Source organism: Danio rerio, chromosome 11 (genome assembly GCF_052040795.2).
Source record: "Danio rerio strain M-AB ecotype USA chromosome 11, GRCz13ab, whole genome shotgun sequence".
In the NCBI taxonomy this organism is placed as follows: domain Eukaryota; kingdom Metazoa; phylum Chordata; class Actinopteri; order Cypriniformes; family Danionidae; genus Danio; species Danio rerio.
The window spans coordinates 24,213,054-24,236,152 of record NC_141031.1 but is presented as its reverse complement, the minus strand read 5'-3'; the positions used below and the strand labels follow the sequence as shown (position 1 = coordinate 24,236,152).

The 23,099-nt window shown below is 34.3% G+C and overlaps 1 protein-coding gene across 7 annotated transcripts in view; it reads right to left on the bottom strand.

Moving 5' to 3' along the window:
• foxp4 (forkhead box P4) overlaps positions 1 to 23,099 on the bottom strand; it is a 471,422-nt gene that overhangs the window by 313,146 nt on the left and 135,177 nt on the right. For all 7 annotated transcript variants that reach the window (XM_087272444.1, XM_087272447.1, XM_087272445.1 and 4 more), the window contains one exon: positions 16,409 to 16,534. The gene's annotated coding sequence lies outside the window, so the exon portion shown is untranslated. The remainder of the gene's footprint in view (positions 1 to 16,408; positions 16,535 to 23,099) is intronic.

Sequence of the window (23,099 nt, the reverse complement as noted above, 5' to 3'; positions counted from 1 at the left end):
ATATTTTGCAGAACCAGTATGCTGGATGATTTCAGCGTCCGGTGACAGATTTTTAACACCTTTTCCACACTGTTAGCTTCAGTAACCACTTTGTCACCATGCCCCAGTCAGCTAACAAGTTCAGACAGTGCAGCGTGCTGGAAAACATTTGCTGTTGTTGTTGTTTCTGCTTCAGTTGCCTCTCTCTTTTCATTAAAATACACCACAAGAGGAAAAAAAGAAAATAATTATTTGTATTTTTCATGCTAAATGGCCTCAAACACATTTCTAATACTTCTCCACATTATAAAAGAATGTAAATGCAAATTCAAAGAACACAAAATCAGAATAGTTTAAGATGTAAACGCACAGAGAACCACTTAGAGAAGCATTCTTATTCAACATAGAATGCATAATAAATAATGCTTAAATAACTATGCTAGATAAGAATACATATGCTTTCATATCCGTTGAAGATATTATAAAAATATATATATTTTTAAATGCTTTAAAACATCTGCAGTGAGAAAGACAGCATTATTTTTGCATCTGAACAACTCTAGTTGGCACTCGTTGCCATGTGCCTTTAACTGCAATTGTATTGTATACAATTTTTTATTTATTTATATATTTTTAAATGATATTATTTGTAATTTATTGCAATTTCTTTTTAAAATTCAGCATTTTGTTTTAATATTATTTGTTATATACCTAGGATCTGAGAGCAATGCAATTTTGATTCTCTGTATGTCCTGTACATGTCATTGAATTGACAATAAAGCTGATTTTGTATTGTTTTTTGTATTGTTGTATTAATGTTCATTACTGTATTAACTAACTAGAACAAATGACTAACCGTGGTTAATGGAAATAAAGTAGTTCATTGTTATTACTTGTATCAACATTATTAAGCATGAATCTGTATTTTGCACAAAAAACAAATACAGTCATGTTTTTATTCATTTGTAGATGTAAAACCAATGTTTTAACTTCACAATAGTTAAGTAAGCAGTGTATAATGCAATCACCCTGATTTTCAATTTCAACATATTAAAACATTTGTTATTCTGATTAACTGTGTTTTTTTTCAATCAATCAATTAATCAATTAATCAATTAATCAATCAATCAATCAATCAATCAATCAATCAATCAATCAATCAATCGCAGTGCAGCTTTTCTGGTTGACTAATTTACTTGATTTGAATATAGTAGTTTATTAAAGTTTCCCAAATAAGCATATTTATTGGTTACTTGCAAATTTGTACACTTCAATGTAAATACCGAAAGTGTTTGTAAGTGGTTAGAAACCTATTGTATAAATGTCTACTCAGCATTTTCATCGAAGCAGATATGCTAAGAGTTTGTACAACTTGCCCTCAGAGACCTAAAGAGAGGGAGCAAACAGACGTATCATAACAATGAATGAAACCAGCAAAAGCCTTACATGCATTGCTGCAAACGCACTACTTCCAAATCACTTTCTCCTTGAAGCGAACCAATACCAGGACAACACAACAAAGATGTGACCGCTAACATGACAACTAATGACTTCTGACGTCCAAACCCTGGGAAAAAATGAGAGACGGAAAGAGAGAGTGAGAGAGAGAAAAAAAGGATAACGCATCTTTAAATATTGTGATTTGACTTTGAACAAAGTGACTTTTGAAGTGAAAGGAGCCGTTTCCCCCGTTTTCATTTTTCCCCCCTATATTTTAATGCTCCCCCGCTCTATCATGCAAATCCCCATTCAAATTATTCGAGTATTAGAGCCCTCAGCACTAATGTCACAGAGACAAAATGAGATGGGGGACTTAAGCACCTAACGAACAATGAAATTTCAAAGCCCTGGGACAGGACAATTAAGCAGCAGGCTTAGCCAATGATGAAAATTTATTGCTATCTAATACATATTTCTATTTTCTGAACACTAACCAATTTGAATGTGATTAAGAGGGGGAGGGGTCTGTTCATTAAAGAACAGCAGCTACAGAGGTCTATATTGGAGGCTCTTTTGATGTTAAATTACAAATATGCACGCAAAATCTTATTTATTGTCTTTTTTTGGACCGCATTGTTTCTTTCGGTTCCTCTTAAATGGCTTTTTAACCCCGCTCGCGCCAATTCAATGGCAAAGCGTTAATGAGAGAATCTGAAGTGGCGCTTTTGGAGGTCTGGGATTGAGAATGTTACGTTATCGTTTTATTCTTTGCCTTTTTCCCCTTTCATCTAAATGAAATTGGCCCTCCATTGTTCAGCCGCTGGCCTTTTTGCTGTTATCAGAAACCCCGGGGTTTGACATGAGCAGAGGCCTTGAGAAGGGCAAGAGAATCCAGGCAGCGACCTTTGTGCTCCACTGAAGTCAAGATATATCCTGATCGGGATGCTCAGCTCTTCATCAACCTCTAATTCGCTCCTCAGGAGTGTGTTTTGACATAAATATGATCAAATGTCACCTGAAGAGCAGAGAAAAATGGTCGGAAATGGCACCTGCGCTATAGGGTATCTGACAATGGTGTCTTTCTGAGCGAAATAATAACATTAATTGTGCACTTCTGATAATAGACCTCAAGATCACAGCTGAACGTATTACTAAGGAACGGTTCTAGTCGAATTTAGACAGATATGCCTACGCTTAGAAGTCTTAAACCACCGAGCTGAATGAGTAAGACTGGAAAATGAGAAATTTAGTATGGAATGCAGGAATTCGGGGAATGAAGGAACAACGAGGTCTTTGTTATTTACCCGGACGCCAAAAAAAAAGTCCTAATTTCCAGCACTATGGAGAGCGATGTGCGCACACATCTCCCTCTCTCTGCGCAGAGGGTATGTGCCGATTAATTCCCTTTAATAAATGCAGTCTCAGGCACAGTTTAACAGGGATAAAGGACATTTTCATTAACTTTCTTTATATTTAATGTTCAATTAGTCCTGGGTATAACTGGACACTAATAAGATGGAAATATGGGCAGGAATTAATGTTCCTTCAGGAATAGACCCCTTGATTGGTTTTCACCCCGTGGTGCTGCTGAACCCTCTGTCCGCGCCGTGCACGACTGCCCGTATTAAAAAGCACCAGTATGTTTACTGATGTATTGACATGCATTCATGAGATGATATTATGTTTGTATAATATGATTTACCGATGTTGATTGAGGTTGATTAGATTTTGAAGTGGAGATGAATGTATGTGGGGTAATCATGCTTGTAGTACAATAGACTGTTTTTGAAGAAATGTTTTTGTTTATTGTTTTGTTTTGCATGCAAAATAACACGTGAAAACAGATAAAGTCTTTTACATGTTAATATATTGTAAAATTCATTCTTATCATTCATTCTTGAATGACTGATTCAAACTGAATTTTCTGCATCATTACTCTTGTTTTCAATGATCGTTCACCCTGATAAATAAGAAACTAAGCCGAAGGAATATGAATGAATGAATTAATTAATTAATATTTCACTCCACTGATGATAATAATATCATAACCATCATCAATACAAATAAATATTTAATTTATTCACTCATTCATTCATTTTCTTTTAGGCTTAGTCACTTTATTGATCTGGGGTCGCTACAGCGGAATGAACCACCAACTTATACAGCATATGTTTTACGCAGCGGATGCCCTTTCAGCTGCAACCCATCACTGGGAAACATCCACAGACACTTCTTCACACACAAACACCTGGAGGAAATCCACATGAACATGGGGAGAACATGCAAACTCCACACAGAAATGCCAACTGACCCAGCCAGGGCTCAAATCAATTACCTTTTTGCTGTGAGGCGATTGTGCAACCTATTGCACAATCATGACGCCATTTAAATCATAAAACATGCTATAATTATTGAATTAATAATAAAAATGTATTATTATTAAGCATTTTCTTTATATACATATTCATACTCTATGTTACAGTATTTAGTTTAAATCACTTCTAAATTGAAAAAAGGGTAACCTTTAACTTATATATATATAATTTACTAGAGAAGAGTAAAAATATTTCAAAATATAAACAGATATACAGTCAGTACGTTTACATGGACATCAGTAATCACATTGTTTGCCTTAATCTGAATAAGACAATAACATGATTTAGGGTGTTTACATGAGAGGCTTTTTGAATGTTCCTTTCATGATCCCATTTACATGTTACAGCAGATAATTTGTGTAATTTCGGGTATTTCATTTTTAATTTGCTGTCTTTAACTGCAGTTTGGCACTTTCACTTTCATTAAGGAACATTTCATGCATGCCCTCCACAACAAGATATTGGATGTGTGTATGAACTGCTGGAAGAGTTGTTTTAATGGAATTTGATACTGAACGCCGTATGAGAAAAAAAAAAATCTGTGCTCCTTCACTTGGTAGGTGCATAGAAGTGTCAAACAGCCTTGTGTATACACTTTAAAAATGTTGGATTTCACACAAATACTTTACATTGTTCAAACAGAAATCCATTAAGTTAATGTAATCGTTTTTTACAAATTTAAGTGGATTTAACATAAAACAATTAGGTTGTCCAACAAAAACACAAAAGAATTGAGTTGTTTCAACTCATTTTAAATAAGTTGTTTGAACAATTAAAAAAGGAATTTTTTGAGAGTAGACTGTCCTGTCACAGAGTACGGTGAAAATCTTTTACAACGGTAATAGTTTGATTGTTTGATTGTTTACATCTCTGTACTGCGATTCAATAATACGTCTAAAATCGGCATAATCCACATCTTAATTAAATTTCTGTTTAGTTTGATTATGATTAAATTAATCAAAAATCACTATTTACATGGTAGACTCTTAATTAGAGTATGTATTAATCGTATTGAAAGGTGTCCATGTAAACGTACTCAGTGTTGATCCCAGTCATACTTTTATAAAAATATAAGATAAAGATAATGTCAAGATAAAATAATAAAGCATCCATTTGCATGCTTTTTTATGTTGTTGTGTAAATATCAGGCAATGGAATGAAATAATGAAATGTTGAATTGATGTGCTCAGCTATTTATATAGGGTCACACATAATTATTGGCTTACAGAAGTTCCATGTAGTGCAACACAATTTCTTCTGTTATCTGTTGTTGAGCCTGCAATTTTTAATGGACTCGAGGCTTTAATGTTCCGCTTAACACAATTTTCTCAAAAAAAAAAACTCTTTAAGATATCACATTTCACAGTGATTGAATATAGAACAGCAATGAGACATGTTTGTATGCTAAACAGGAAAACACAGTGTCAGAGTCCTTAGATTTGCTCGCCCGTGGATTCTCAACGCTTCATTGTTTTTGATGTGTGGTAATGGTTATTATAGGCCACATTCGAAGTGGAAATCGAAACGACATGGAGCACATCATCTGTTTTATGAATAATTTTCAAGTGCAGCAGACACACACACCCACACATATGCATTCAGTGTTGTAAATGCTAAAGTGAAATCTGCATTTAAAATTTGACCACCTAAATAGGGTGAGCTTTACAGTACCTCTGTTCATTGAAATATTATTGTAGTTAAGTGTACACATTCAACCATTGCAGGACAGCACAAAAACTAGAATGAGATAAACTGGTTGACTTGTATAATGGCCATGACCCCTGACTAGTGTTACTTTATTTCAAGTGTAATGTATACATGTAGATCAATGGGCACTAAAGAATTTTTATTCTATTCTAAATCTACTGTACAGCATATCTATGGCCACTAAATAAAGATCTACCAAACATATACAGAGAATGCCTGCAATGATTTTAAAGTACAAAGTGTGAAAACGCTAAAAACCAACAACCAACAAATAATATACTAGCAGCACAAGAGCCACACATGAATGGCACCCACATAAAACCACAAGATATTCTGGATTAACTTAACAAATATTGAATTTTGTTCATTTAATATTTTTTTTATCATAGGATGTTTTCAACATTAAAGGATACCTTGTATTTTAGACCCTTTTTAAAAAAATGTTAAATACGTCTCTGATGTCCCTAAAGTATGTATTTGAAGTTTCAACAAAAGAAATACCATAATTTTTTTTATAACTCTTTAAACTGCCCTTTTAGGCTTTGATCCAAATTGTGCTGTTTTGGTGACTGTTGCTTTAAATTAAAATGAAATTGTGTGCTTTTTTTAAGAGAGGGCAGAGCTACAAACATCTGTGTGTCAGCATAGTGGTAGATTCAAAACTCTATTGGCTGATGGATGTTTCTCACTCAGGGTTGTTTGTGCTCTGATGACATGTAAGGATAATGTCAATCAAAATGTTTCTGCAGACTGTTTTTATGAAGTGTGATTATAATATATATATATATATATATATATATATATATATATATATATATATATATATATATATATATATATATATATATATATATTTTTTTTTTTTTTTTTTTTTTTTTTTTTTACTAGAGAATGGTTTATTAGAGAATGTTTAATGGTTATATTCACATACTGCTACCACACAAACTCTGTTCAAATCTTCTTTTTTACATAATTTCTAAAAAATGCTAAAAAATACCAGCACAGTTAAACTTTCTTTACCACACTAGTCAAGAAAATGCCATTAGTTTTTAGTTTTTTGAACTATTATTATTTTTTTTTTTTGATGTTTTATGTATTAAGTTTCACAGAACTAAACTCAAATCTTAATTTTTTGTATTTTTTATATTTGTGTAACAATGGTCAGCTAGCGAAGTGCTATGCGAGTAAACCTCAATCCTCTGACCTCTAAAATTGGTCTAGCGATAGATGCTAAAGGTCAAGGTCTTTAGGCTCCTTGTTAGAGCAACCAACTCCCAAGCAAAACAAAAAAAAAAACGCTGGTTCGATCCCAGCTCAGACCGGGTTGGGTGCAGTAGGACTTATGGGTTACACATTGAGGTTCATCCAGGATAGGAGTGAGGTTTAGGCGGGTGAGTGTAACTGAGGCCAGCTAGCGAAATGCTATGCAGGTAAACCTCACTCCTCTGACCTCTAAAGATGCTCATGCGACAGATGATCTTTAGCCTTCTTGTAAGACAACCAAGCGCCGATTGGATCCCAGCTCAGCCCGGGATGGGTGCAATAGGACTGGTGGGTTAGAATTGTAAATTCTAAAATCTTTTATTTTTCATTTTTAAAAATGTTAAAAATAAATAAGCAAATCATTAATCTGAATTGATAAAATTGCTTGCAGAAATTTTGCAGTAAGAACTGGCCATGAAAAATGTAGATCAGTGCATGATTATTGGCAAATTTGATTGCAAACACACAATGACCAATAGTGCAACCTTGTGTGCCATATGAATCCTAATGAACAAGAAAATAAAAGATAAAAAAATAATACAAAACTGTATAAAAACTAAAATTACAATAGGCATTTTCAGAGAGGCTAGAATATGCAACGGGGGTCTCCAGTCCTGGTTTACAGACCTTCCCTGATCCTGATCTCTTTCTCTCCAACTTTGCTTCCTGTCTAGATACTATTCTTTATTGATGAAGGCAAAAAAGGCAAATATAAATCTAAAAAAGGTACAATACATAGCATATAATATTACAACATAAGCAAATCTGCAAAGTGGGAGCACCCTGATGTTGTCTACCATCTGCTCAAAGTTTGAGCAAAGGGTATGCAAATACATACAGTGACAGACAGGTAGATGTGAAGGTCAGCCAAAAGTAAAGCTTGAACCAAAACATTTTACCATATTATGCCACAATTTTTTCACAAATATATAAATACATAGAAATACATTTAGACCACTTAACTTAATGATTATTATTGGGATGCAAAGAGACTGTGGCTATTTCTTTAAAGCCTAATGTGAACTATAGAATTTTTTTTATAATTCATTGAATAATGAATATTAGCATGTAGGAGGGGGCAGAAATCTCTGCATGTTCTATCCTCACGCAAAAACCACAACCTCTCAGATGTTTCAGTCGTGCTGCCTGAGTTTAAGCAATGGCAGCCAAAGGAAAAAAAGGCTGCAGGGAACATATGAGGAAAGACCCACCAGAGAGAAAAAGAGAGAGAGAGAGAGGAGAGGGAGGAAGGGGCACCAAAAACAACTGGAAAGAAACATGGGCCAAAGGAAGCACGACCCTTGAGTTTCTGGCTTGTGGAAAAGCATTGAGAGTGTGACTTTCTGAATCCCTCCCTGTCTGGGAGAGAGACGGGTGGGAGGTGGACGGGGAATCCCGAAAACTGCCACTGAGAGGACCTGTTCTCTGGGAGAGGAAACCAGAGAGAGAGAGAGAAAAAGAGAGAGAGAGAGAGAGCTGGTCAGGGTCCAAAGACAATGACCTCATCACTGTGCCATTACGAGTGGAGGGCATGGCCACTTCATACACACACAGAAATCCAAAACTGTTTACACTCACTCGAGGTCATGATGGGGCAGGCGAAAACTTTTGATGCTTGAAGCAAGCACTCAGTGCGGTTGACTGCTTCTTCTTTCAGAGTAAAAAATAAGTTTTAAGGAGATTAAGTTTAAAATAAGAAATCACGTGGATTTATTGAGATGGAATGTTGTGAGAAATAACTACTGTATGAGGAAAAACCTTTTACAGTTTTGAGATATGCAGTCACATTACAATTAAAGTCATGCAGTGCATTTATTCATTCATTTTTCGTCGGTACTGTAGTTCCCTATTTATCAGGGATCACCACAGCGGAATGAATTGCCAACTATTCCGGCATATGTGTTATGCAGCGGATGCCCTCCAGTCACAACCCAGTACTGGGAAACACCCATACATTCTCACATTCACACACACTCATAAACTACAGCCAATTTAGTTAATCCAATTCACCTATAGCACATAACTGTGGGGGAAACCGTAGCACCCAAAGGAAACCCACGCAAACACGTGGAGAACGTGTAAACTCCACATAGACACATAGAAACGCCAACTGGCCCAGCTGGGACTCGAACCAGCAACCTTCTTGCCATGAGGCGACAGTGCTAACCAATGAGCCACCGTGCCACCCTGCTTTACATTCAATATAGAAAATAAAGCTACAGTTTCAAAACACAAAGAAACTTAGTGTAAAATCTTAATTTGAAACAAAAATTTAAATTGTGACAATAAAAAAAGAGAAATCATGTCCCATCCAGAAAAATATTTCATAGCACTTTAGTTTAAGGACCAATTTTCACTATTAACTGATGTATTACATGCTTATTATAAAGAGATATTGGCTGTTTATAAGTATAAACACATATACTATATGACTTATCATACATGCTTTTACCAAACACTAAAACCCAATTATTACCTTAATAACTAATAAGCAAAAAAATTGGGTGTTTATTAAGACAATTGTCATAGTGAGAATTGTACCTTAAAATGAAGTGCCTGTTTTTTAAAATGTGAAGTTAACTACTAACATATATACCCAAATTCTATAGAAAAAGTTATAAAAAAAAGTTTGTCATTTTCAGACATGTAAAGTCAAATTGGGACACAAATATGTATTTCCATGAAAATAAAGTTGCAAATCCAAAATAAAAACATCACAATGAGAAATATATTGTCATTTCATGTTGAGAAAGTCAAAGAGTAACAAACTATGGTGCTATTGCAAGAAAATTAGGCCCCAACTGTGAGAATTAATGTGACATTATAAGAGACATACTGCTTACTTGCTATCCTTAAACAAACAAACAAAAAAAGGTTATGACAACACAATCTCACGGCAATTCGTAACTTTTTCATATAGTGGCTAATTCGTACATTTTACTACGATGTGCTCATCCTCCAATGACGGTTGGGTTTAGGGGTGGGGTTAGGTGGCGAGCCTCCATTTTAAAATTGTACAATTTCGTTCGACTGAATTTGTATGAATTTGTACGAATTAGCCACTAAACTGGCAAAACGTAAAATACTTACGTTTTCTCGTGAGATCAGGCTGGTTATAAGACACATGGGGGCAGCACAGTGACTGCACGAGGTCGCTGATTTGAGTCCCAGTTGGACCAGTTGGCATTTCAGTAAGGAGTTTGGATGTTCTTCCCATGCTGGCATGGGTTTCCTCCAAATGCTCTATTTTCCCCCACAATCCAAAGACGTGTGGTTTAGGTGATTTGGATGATCTAAATTGGCTGTAGTGTCTGAGCGTGAATTAGTGTATATGGGGGTTTCCCAGCACTGAGCTGTGACTGGAAAGGCATCTGCAGTGTTAATCATATGAAGTTCATCGAAGTAGGCGGTTCATTCCATGGTGGTGACCTCTAATAAATAAGGGACGAAGCCAAGGGAAAATGAATGGTTGAATGAATATAAGACACATCATCATAAGAACTGAAAACTTATATATGTAGATCTTAAGTCACATTGCAACATATAATAGCAGAATTTTTTAATACAAATTAATTACATTTTTCTTCAATATCAGCAAGTGTCTTACAGTTGTGCCAGCGGGATCTACCAACAGTACCAGCAAAGATATAAACGAGAAATTTTAGAGCAGGAACGGTACGAGAGGGTGACCTTGTTGCAAAAGGACACAGGAGTCATGACCTCCTAAAACTGCCTCAGGGAGCACAGTAAATCCAAGCTGTTGTCATGCGTCACCGTGCCAACAAAGCGCAAGTGTTCATCCGAGACACACAGGCATTCAGCAGCTAGCCTGTATTCCTGACCACGACCATAAATATCTCTAATTGAAGAGGCACGCATTAAAAAAACGAGGATTTACCTCTTTAAAGACACCTCAGCCTTACTCTGGATGAGTGATGTCGCTATTTAGCGCGTAATTTCGCCCAGCGAGACGAGTGGCCATCTTTAATGTGATTATTAAGGGAAATGAGTGCGTCAGATCAGATAGGGCCGGCGTTTTAATTTGCCTCCCATTTGGTCTGTTAGTGAGGCGCAAGGCTCCCTCGGGGAGAGACGGTGATAAAGAACTTGAGCGTAAATAAGCAATCCCTCTCCTCGAGCAGGCCAGATAAATAACAAACGCATAACAATGCACATTAAGCAAGCAGCAGGACGAGAGAGCTTAAAACAGAGCCTGCACATGGAAAATAAAAGCTATTTGTCAAAACAAATTGAAAACGTACACAGAGAGCTACAAAATGCTACAAGTGGATTTAGGAATCAATTCATGTTGTACTGTATGAAAATAAAAATATAATATAATATAATATAATATAATATAATATAATATAATATAATATAATATAATATAATATAATATAATATAATATAATATAATATAATATAATATAATATAATATAATATAATAACACATCATAACATAATATAACATAACAATGTAATATAATTGAGAAAATATTGAGCATTATAAAACTTTCTTGGAATTTTATAACTAATACAATACTTTAGTTAATCAAATAATTTGATTATTGAAATTTACATGTTTTTATTATTCATAATCATCATTTATCTTGTATATCATAAATATGTAACGATTACTTCAGGCAGTTATTTTCATGAAACCTGTCACATTTATGATCTGTGGATAGCATGTCAATAGTGAAAAAACCTCAATTCAGTTCTGGAAAGTTCCAAAGCACAATTCAAAAAATTGTAAACTATATATATTCTATATATATCACACCATAAGCACCAAAATCAATGCGGTAAAAATCAAATCAAAAGTTGACACACTGAGACATATTCTGCCATATTGCACAATATAAACTCAAACTCTTACAAAGATGCAGTTCCTGAGAGTTTCATTCAGAGTTACAGTATGACACAAACTCTGCCAGATATGAAGTGATATACGAAAATTTGAAGTCACATTGAGATGACATGATTGAGTGCATTTAAAATAATGTTAAAAACATGCAATGTACAGTAAAGATACAGTGTAAAAAGTGACTAGTTAATTCACTTAAAAAGTGAGAACAGTGGTCCCTCGCCATTACAAGGTTTACCTTTCACGTTCTCACAGTTTCGCAAATTTATTTTGTGCAATTTGATCTGCTTTTTTTTTTTTTACAGCGATTGTGTTCTGCGTCCTGATTAGCGCACTGTGTTCTGCATTCTGATTGGCGGTAGAACATTGTCAATCAATCTCCTCCATGCCTCAAGTACAGTACAAAATGCATTCAGCTTGCCGAATTGACATAAATCTTTGATCGCTAGCAGTGTAGCTCTAAATGCTTACAAGTCTACTCCCCAACAAACCCCATGTCGACGAAACATTCTGCACCGTCAAAAACACCCACGGTAGCACCCAAAATGCAGAGTAGGATGCTAACCATCGCATCGAAAGTTGGACTACTGAACATGCTAAAGAAAAGTAAAAGTTACGTGAGTGTTTAGATAAGAGAGAAAAGAGAGTGAAGGGCGAAAAATATTAATGCATATGTGAGAAAATAGTGTAGTGCGGGATTTTACATCTATAATAATGTAAAAAGTGGACTACTATGCGGATTTCACCTATTGGCTATTTTTAGAACATACCTGTAATTCCCACAATTAACAAGGGACCACTGTAAATCCACTGCCCTAAAAAAGTAAGTAAAGCTGTTGTAAATTAGTACTTTAACTTAGCTTAACGTTTATAAATATGCAAATATTTCAATTATTGAAAAATTGTAAGGCAATGGGTTTACTCACAATAAAGGCAACTAAACACTAACAACTATTGCTTGTATAATCAATCAATCATTTTAAAAGCAATTTGCCTGTACTCATTTAAAAATGAAAACTATTTTAACTAAAATCCACTAATTGCTTATTTCATACTATGAAACAGCTAAAAAATACAATCCAGAATGATTGTGGGCAGCTAATTTTCTCTTTACGGAGACTGAAACTTAGAGATATCACCATAAAAGACATCTCATTTGCATTTATTAGGTCAGACAGCACATCAATAATTAAAAAAACAAATAATTGAATTCGGCAAAGTTCCAAACCACAATTAAATAATTAACTTCCCAACTTTGTGGCTTAAGATTTGCCACTTGTATAACACAACATAAGCGCCAATATCTGTGATAATGGGGCTAATTTGTGTGAAATGCCCACTTACGTCTGACAAGCCTATAGTGATACGATCGGTTTTACAATTAACTAACAATAACAGATAACCTTGGAATCCTCCTCCACTCACGTCCACAGTAATCAGCCTCCAGTCGTGCCCTGTATTGTCTATGGATGACGACGTACTGCCGAGATTTCACTGCAATTAAAATGCACACAATGCCATTTAGAGCAGAACAAGATGTTTTTGTTTGACTGCTTCTGGGTGATTTTTCCCCCGTCCAGACAGGAGGGGAGGAGGGTCGGTTCGCACAAAACTGGAATGGATTTCTTGATTAAAAATGGCCTTTTTCCCCCTTCTCTTGGCTTGCAGGCATGAGAAACACAGACGTGCAGAAAACATGCCGTGAATCCATATGCCTCAATATAAAGTGTTGCATCATTGTTAATTCCGTTCATTAGTCTCTTCCTAGATGGAGGATTTAATTTGTGGTTGTCTTTTAGAGCGCTGGCGAACCAAATTGAATTTGCAGACACCTCTCCACACGCCGACGTCTGTGTTGTCAACCTCTCCTCAATTCATTTTTTTTGAGCCGCTCAATAAATCAACTGAGATTACAAACAGAGTTAAAGATAGGTAATTAAATAGAGACCCTTCAGTCGCTCTCTCGTGCTTTTGCTCTCTCTCTGTCTCTCTCTCTCTCTCTCTAGTAAACACAAGGCGGTGAGTGTTTTATTCACTATTGGGAATTAAAGGTGCATCAATTGAAATCAATTCTACTCTGCTATATATGATATGTGCTGTGATTTAAATTCTGTTCAGAATAAAATGACAGATGTATGACAGAGTTTCAGTTGCTTAATACCAAAAATTAAACGAACATGTATTTTGCTTAATGAATTGGCTAAATAATTGTATTTATTTACAATATTTTTTAGAATATACTGTAAAATAATCGTTTTAAAACCTAATGTTGCAGTATTGTGAATGTATTTTGTATTGTAAACATTTTATGTAACCTTATTACTGAATGATCTGTTACTATTATAGTTGTAAATATTAAAATACAGCAATTACATTAAAAACTGATCAGATGAAATTACATTAAAATAATATTATATAATATAAAACCACCTTACTGTAATCACAGTAAAGATTAAAAGGCTGAAATTTAAGTGTATAAATGAAAAATAATACATTATAATGCATAATTTATTAAAGATATCAAAATTATAATATTAATAGTAAATAATAATAAGCAAATACAGTAATGTCAGTAAAGACTGATATATCATTGAATCAAACTAACATCAATAAATGATCTTCTCTCTTACTGATGAATTACAGGCATTTGGTTATTATAACAATTACTGTAAAATATAACACTTAATTTAAACTTAATTTAAAATATTTACAAGAAATAATAGCATGAATAAACAAAACAAATACATACAAATCTGTATCAACAACAATGCTTGTCTAGGGCAAATTGCATTTTAAGGGATCCAACCCACCCGGGCCACAGTCTGCTCACACTCATGCCATCAGGCAGGTGGTACCGAAGCCTGAGGAGCAGATCAGTGCAGTTTCATGTCAGTTTTTATACTGACTTTTGAACAGGACCGCATTTTAAATATTATTGATAGTCATTATTTAATAATAAATGTATACACAGTCAAATTAGTACAAATTGTCAATATTATCACTGTGAATTAGGTATTTAGGTATTTCTTTATTCCTTTCTGTGATTTTAAATTGGTTTATATATAAATATATAACTATATTATATATATAACTATATTTTTATAAATTTCTAAAATTACAAAAGCTTAATTATTATATTTTATAGTGTTTTTTTAAATGTTTTTTATGTTCTTGTTGGGTTTGATGTAATGTAATTTCATTTTGCATTACAATCTACTGTGATGTTTTGAATGACAAAATAAAAGAAACTGAACTGAACTGAACATGGATACCTGGTCATCTTCCTTGCAAGTAAACTACAGCACAGCGTTTATAATCCAGAATAAATAAATAAATAAAAAAGGGTTTCCAATATATTGCAAAGTAAAATTTAAATAATAATAATAATAATAATAATAATAATTATTATTATTATTATTATTATTATTATTATTATTATTATTATTATTATTATTATTATTATTATTATTATTATTGTTATTATTATTAGTAGTAGTAATCAGTGCCAGCCAAGGTATGGTATAAAAAAACAGCTCCCTGCTTACTTTGGATACGTGTCACCCAAATAAATACATGTAATACTTCCATAAACCAACATTTGAAACTACAAGTGTGTTATATCACATGCTGTATCGAGTCCAACCTTAGCTGTCATTCTGCCATATCACTGAGCCCCACCTCATTCCCGTCGTAATTAAACCAATAGTCGGTTTCAATTAGCGCTCCCTTTTTTTCCCCTCCACATGCCTTTATAGAAAAATTAATTAGTCAATTAGCCAATTAACATCTGAACAGGGCTTTGTGTTAACAAGCCTTTTACAAGCAGTGGTAACCCTTCAGTAATGACACCGAAGCCTGCTGGCATCCAGGGACTCTTATGGAGCTTTCCATCTGGCCCACATTACCAGAACACTAGCATTAGCGAAGAAAGCCGAAACAAAAACAAATACAAAATAATCGCTGTTTGCTTTCCATGCGCGGCATATTTATGCACATCTTCCAGCCGATGGCCCCTGTCGTACAGCTGTAATAATTTGGCCGCCGCTTTCCTGCCACCAGTATAAATAAAGCTGATAGATTCAAGTAATGGCTCCCGGTTCAAATAAACAGACAGAGACCCTTACGATTTGTCTTCCCCCTCGGCTCTAAATCATATTTGTGTACGTGATACAGTGCTGCCGTGCGGGCATGTGCCTGTTGTCAACATGTCTGGATTAAACCAAAAATCTGATGTTAATTTACTCATCCCAAAGTCAATCATGATGTGCATTTCTTCAACAGAACTTCAGAATTTTGCTGGTGAATATTTATCAGAGTAGATTATAGGACTGACAAATCACACTCAAACTCAAATCACACCCACAAACATTACAACTCTAATTTGTTGTATAATAATGTTTCTATTACAGCTCACTAATTAAATAAACAGATTTAAATGGTAGCCATTGGTGAAATGTATATTTAAGGCAGATTTTTAATTTAGCTAAACACTGCTCAACATATAATTTAATACAGTTCTAATTTTGAGCTAATTGTTTCTCTTTTTGTTTATTATTATTATTTTTTTTTTAATGAGGTTTGAATGCTCAGTGGCTTTCCTGATGTAAACAACACAGGCTCGATTTAAAAATGTACCCCTATACATTTCTGGAGAGTGCGAATTATGTAGCCTGAGCTACGTATGGCTGCATTTTGTCTTTAAAACAAACGCTACTGGGCAGTATGGAGCTGCCGATGGCTTCTGTTTCTTTTCATTCTCACCAGCTGACCGCTTACCTCCCTGTGGACGGCTTTCCCACTGTTACCAGTTTGGCCAGTAGCTCGCCACGTACGTTGGCAGATTTGAGACGCAGCGAGAAGTTGACCCTGACAATGGGGTTTGAGTCCGGCGAAGAATAGTTCCTGAAAGCAGGTAAAACAAAAACAAAAGGCAAAAAAATAAAATAAACAAGTAAATAACAGGATGAGAACATTAAGACCTAAAAATGTGGTAAAAATCAGGCACACTCTCGGTTGGGTTTAGGGAAGGGGGTCGGTTGGGATATCGGTTGGTCGTTCAGTCAGAAAGTCAGTCAACAGTGGCTTCTGGTGGATTAACATGAGAACAGGTAGCACGAATGGCAATGGCAAGAGAAATTTGAGATCTAAAAAAGTGTAGACAGTGGCCTTTGGTGGATTCGCGATAATAAAAACTGCAACAACAAAAAAAAAGAAAGGTACCTCCTGGGATGTATTTAGCGCTGTATACATATGAGTGATATATATAGGGGTACATATCAATAATGAGCATAGGTTGGATATGAATGTTATCTTGTAAAGTGCCAACTTGGCCATTTTTTTGCTTGGTTTTGAATTTTTTATTTATTTATTTTTTTGCCTATTTGTTGTACAACTCTTGCAACTATTTTTTCCCCATAATAAACCATATTGTGGTTTTTATTTGGAAACTTTTAGCCACATTTAAAAGTGACTTTATGTACAAAAAACAGCAGTAAATACTATGGCTGCAGCAGATGCTATGATATTACACATTGTGACCAATGCAAGCAGGTGGAAATGTTGGAATTTATATCAGCCCAGAAAATAGCAAGTTCTCATTATCTGTCATTCATAGTACACAATTTAACCACAGAAAAGTCAAGCTTTAAATAAGAAATTGATCAAATACTCTTTGGTAATTTTTAAGCATTATGCTAATGGTCTAATCCAATTCAATGAATTATGCTAAACTACGCTAAAAGTGCTCCCACCAGACCTGGACTTAGACTGAATGGATTCAAAAATGGTAAAACTCGGCTGTTTAACTGTTTAAGGAGCCTAATACAGTGTTCCTTTAAGTAAACATTACATACTTCATCACTTAGCCATACACAAACGTTGTGGAGAATAGAAGGTAGTGAAGGTTCAAATCTTGTTCGAGAGAGTCCCAAAAAGGTCTTTGACTGTGAGGATTGAGAATAATTCACAACATCTCTACTGATAGCAGCAGACGCAGCAGCTTGCACTTTATTTGGATAAGGAAAAAAGCCAAAGGCTCCTTGAGAATGTTTATTTTCTCGTCCCGTCCCACTAAACAATCCCTAAAAAGGCAGAGCAGCTGTTTATAGGTTGTTTGCAGACCAAACATTGCTTTCTGTCTCACATTTTTTTCCATGGTAACTTACACCAAACCCAAATAAGCAAAGGCAAGTGCTTTTAACGAACAAGTGTCACTATTATTCAGACTGACAAACTCAGATTTACACAAAGCACTTGGAACTGATTTAAAAATTCTAACCATTTTTTACTTCATTCTTTCAAGCTGAAGCACTATAGTAAAAAAAAAAAAAACATTGTGTCAGTTTTAAGATTTTGTGGTTTTGGCTTATTTTTGTTTTGTTTTGTTTTTCAGCCTAATGTAAAAACAACATCAAAATATATTCTTCTTTAAATGTTTCTTTTGTTGTACTTTATCAATCTGTGTCTGTAGACTTCAATGACATATTTTGTAAAGTCAGTTTTATTAAGAACTGAGACATATATTTTAACTTCTACAGCACTGTAAATCTTCATAAACTATATATACACTACCTGACAGAGGTCTTGTCGCCTATCCAAGTTTTATGAACAACAAAAAATAACTTCTAAACCTCTAGATTACGCTCATTTTACCAAAAAAATATATATGATCATGCCTTGATTTTTAATAATTTAATTAGGACAGTAAGGTCTGCCTTAGACCAAAGTCTTTTCACTTAACAGAAATAATGTCCAGAATAGAATTTTAAGTCATGGTGCAGTGGCAAAAATAATATTGTGTGACTCCCATGAGCTTGAAGGACTGCATCCATACATCTCTGCAATGACTCACATAACTTATTAATAACTTATTAGTCATCTGGAAAGTCAAAGAGAGGTTTCTCGCAGGACTTCATCAAGATTCTTTGTAATTATCTTCACTGCCTCTTTCATCTAACCCTAGACATGCTAAATAATGTTTATGTCTGGTGACTGGGCTGGCCAGTGCTGGAGTACCTTGACCTTCTTCTCAGGAACTTTGATGTGTAGGCTGGAGCATGAGGAGCACTCTCCTGCTGTAGAATTTGCCCTCTCATGTGGTTTGTAAAGTAATGGGCAGCACATATACAGTTAAAGTCTGAATTATTAACCCCCCTGAACTATTAGACCCCCTGTTTTTTTCCCAATTTCTGTTTAATGGAGAGATTTTTTCAACACATTTCTAAACATAATAGTTTTAATAACTCATTTCTATTAACTGATTTATTTTATCTTTGTCAGGATTACAGTAAATAATATTTTACTAAATATTATTCAAGACACTTTTTTTACAGCTTAAAGTGACAATTAAAAGCTTAACTAGGTTAACTAGGCAGGTTATTTAAAAAAGAAAAAAAAATCAAAGGGGGGCTAATAATTTAGACTTCAACTGTATATTAATATCTCAGGCTATTGATGTTGGCATCAACTTTGCAGATCTCTCACCGCCTCCATACTGAATGTAACTCCAAACCATGATTTGTCCTTTACCAAAATTGACTGATCACAGTGAGAATCTTGGGTCCATGCTGGGCTCCAGTAAGTTTTCTGCAGTATTAGTGATGATTGGATTGCAGTTCAACATATGATTCATCTGAAAAATCAACCTTCTGCCACTTTTACAAATGATAAACTTGAAGTCAAGTTATAATTTGTTGCTCTTACAACTGGGATCGACGACAAGACTTTTGTCAGGTGGTGTATGGTGTAAGAATTTTTTAACATAATTTATCTAGTTAAATATAACATTTTATTTTACAGATTTTTTACTGGCTGTTCACAATATTTTCTAAATTATGGAGTGATAATTATTATAATTATTATAATTATGGAGCTGCTTCTCAAAAAAATAAAAGGAATTTTGAACAGACTTTATCGTTTAAATTTCTGTGCCAGAAATGCATGCAACTGAACACATATTTAATTAAACAATGGCTAATTTGCAATTTGAAATATAATAGAAAATGTGTAACACAAATAAGTTTGAAACAGTAAATGCAATCAATCAACTGGGAAAGTGTGGTGATAACTATTAATTAATACTTTTTGTGTCATGTATTAAATTAAGTGAAAAAGCAAGCTTGATAAGTAAGCGAGCAGCCAACAGGATACAGGCAAAAATTGTGGGCTTCTTAAAAGCATATCACCTCGCATCGCTCTAAATGAAAGCTTTGTGTCTCTGAATTGCTTAAGCTCAATATTTTGAGGCTCTGTCAAGAAAAACACATATCTGCTTTCTCTCCCCGGTGGCTCATTCTGTGTAAACAACGTCTGTGTTTTCACCTTACATGGGCATGCGGTGCACAGCATGTTGGTGCGTTATGTATGGGGTAAATAGATTTGCACAATTACCCTCATTATTAACCTGTTCTGACAGACGCGGGTGTCCGTAGCGGGGCTGCGCTGAACAACTTTCGGTTCCACTCTGTTAAATGTTAGTGCTTCACCTTTAAGATTAAAGGCCGGGTGTAAACAACACTCTGAGAAAGGCTTTAACGGTTCAGATGTGACAGCGCTAGAACTATAAACAGACTGTTTTATGTAACTAGCATCTTCAGGAAGCAGAACGAGTGTAGGGAGGATTTGGTCTAAGGGGTATTTATTGCTAAGTTCCTATTTCATAATTAAAGGGGCCTAATAGGGTTTTCCGGATAACAACTTTGATATTGTTTGTGAGGAGAAATAAAAATAGAAACAAAATTAAAATCAATGTACAGTTGAAGTCAGATATATTAGCCCCCTTTGATTTTTTTTTTCTTTTTTAAATATTTCCCAAATGATGTTTAACAGAGCAAGAAAATTTTCACAGTATGTCTGATATTATTTTTTTTCTTCTTGTTTGTTTTATTTCAGCTAGAATAAAAGCAGTTTTACATTTTATCAAAACCACTTTAAGGTCAAAATTATTAGCCCCTTCAAGCTCTATGTTTTTTTTCTCGATAGTCTACAGAAGAAACCATTATTATAAATGAACTTGCCTGATTACCCTAAGCTTCCTAGTTAACTTAATTCACCTACTTAAGCCTTTAAATGTCACTTTAAGCTCTATAGAAGTTTCTTAAAAAAAAACATTGTCAAATACTATTTACTGTCTTCATGATAACGATAAAAAAAACTCAAAAATAAATTCAAAAATAAATAAATAAACAAGGGGGCTAATAATTCAGGGGGCAAAAGACTTTAACTGTACATGTTACAGTATTTTTAGCATTACAGCATTATTGTTTTTTTAATACTTTAAATATTTGGTTGTTTTTATGTTTTACATTTATAAGAGAGTTGTTTCAGTACAAGTGCAACCAAATAAAAAAAATGTTAAATGTTTCCCTGGTTATATGGAGCAGAAGATTTTTTTTTTATATTTGTTTTAATATAACAGAATACATGTTGTTATAGTATGCTTTCAGTTTTCATATGCATTGTAATGTTAATTCGTTTTATTTGTATATGTACAGTATATAATTTTTTCATTTTGAATTTTTTTAAAGTTTTTTAAAAGGCTGAGGCTCTTTCAAAACTAGTTTTTTTTTTCCTTTCTTTTTTTTAAATAGAGAAGCTCTGCAACTAACAATGTATTGTATAACCTACACCTACATTTACTGTACATTGATAAACCTACATAACCTACATATCTTTAAAAAAAATTTGAAAGGATTATTTTTATTATTGAAAGTTTAAAGCAATGTGTTGTTCTTTTGTACTATTTGTCTTAAGTAAAATCACTGTCTATTGAGACAATCACCTTTTGCTTTTCTTTGATGCGTTCAAAATAATAAACACATTCGCTCCTTGACTATGTGATTCATTGACTGCTTTAATAATAAAGTAGTCTATGTGATTCATGCGTTACTTTACTCGTTACTCGTTAAAAGTAATATTATTAAGTAACTCCATTACTTGTAATGCAATACCCCCAACACTGCATATAAAACAAAAATTTAAATGCATTATTTTTAATTCCATAGTGTCCATAATCCAAAAATTCAAGTGTGAAATAAAAATAAATAAATAAATAAAATTATAATAGATTTTAATAATTAGATATAACCTATGACTTTACCAGGGATAACCCAGCTTGTGTGTATATAGAAGAAAAGTCACTTTTTACATCTCTTAGCATATTTTTTCAAAACTTTAAATTCACTGTAAGCAGTTTAGTTAAACCATTAAATTAAAATGTATATCTTCTATATAAAAATTGATAATCAAAGTCAAAGTAGCACTTATGTCCAGCCTACAATCTGCAGTGATATTATGCCGCAGTATTAAACACTTCCACTTTTTTTTAACAGCACAGGGAAATCTTCCAAGTCTTTTTTTAATTAATTTCCATCATTCTCTCTCCCTGACACTAAAGGCACTATGGACACAGATTAGGGTGGATGTCCATGAAAAATTAACAGGTTTATCTTTTAACTCGGACAACCCCCGGCCTAGTGATATATACTACTTTTTTCCACTTTCATTTTTTCGTTCCGACTCTTTACTTTTTCGGAGCGAAAAGAGGAAGCCTAGTAAAATGGAGCTGTGATTAAGTTGATATATTCCAGATAATAATAACAGAGAGGCTATTACACATTGGCGTTATAGGAGAGAGAGTTTCCCGTTCTTCGGGGCCTGGCCGCAGTGGAGGAAGGAGTGTGTGTAATGTCAGATCTGACGGACTGAGGAACGTACTGCAGAAAAATGTGGAAACTGGCAGCTCTGTGGACGACAAAGGCTCAGCAAGGTTTAGAGCTTTGTGATGTCTTGCATATTTGTCTCACAGTAAAAAAAACATGTAAAAATACTTTACAACAGTGCATGAAGACTTAAAATATTTAAAAATGGCATATGCTATTAGCTTTTTTTTTTTTTCTTGGAGGAACACATTGGAAAGAATCTTAAAGCAGCAGGTCATAATGACCAAATCCAAATATGAGCACCATAAAAAGTAATTATTTCTAATACTAGGGTACTTTTACACTTGGTTTGAATGCCTGGCTTGTCTCAAGTTTGTACTTGAAAGTAAGTAGTTTTGTTTTCAAAGCAACAAAACATGCGTCTATCTGTTACACTCAGGTGAATTATGTATAGGTTTAAGACAATAAGAAATGAGTATGTTTCTGTCTAAGGCAGGCAGAAATGTGATAAAAGTGAGTCATGCTTGCCAGTAAAGTGATTAAGAAATACATAAATGTAAACTTCGTTCAACTGCTTCACTTTCTACTAAGAAATAGCATGCAGATTAGAAAATAATGCCACAGCCATATCACCCTGCTGTCCAAGACTGGTTTCTCATTATATCTAAGCAGGGCTGAGCCTGGTCAGTACCTAGGTGAGACCACATGAGAAAACTAGGTTGCTGTTGGAAGGGGTGTTAGTGAGGCCAGCAGGGGGTGCTCAACCTGTGGTCTGTGTAAGTCCTAATGCCCCAGTAAAGTGAATGGAA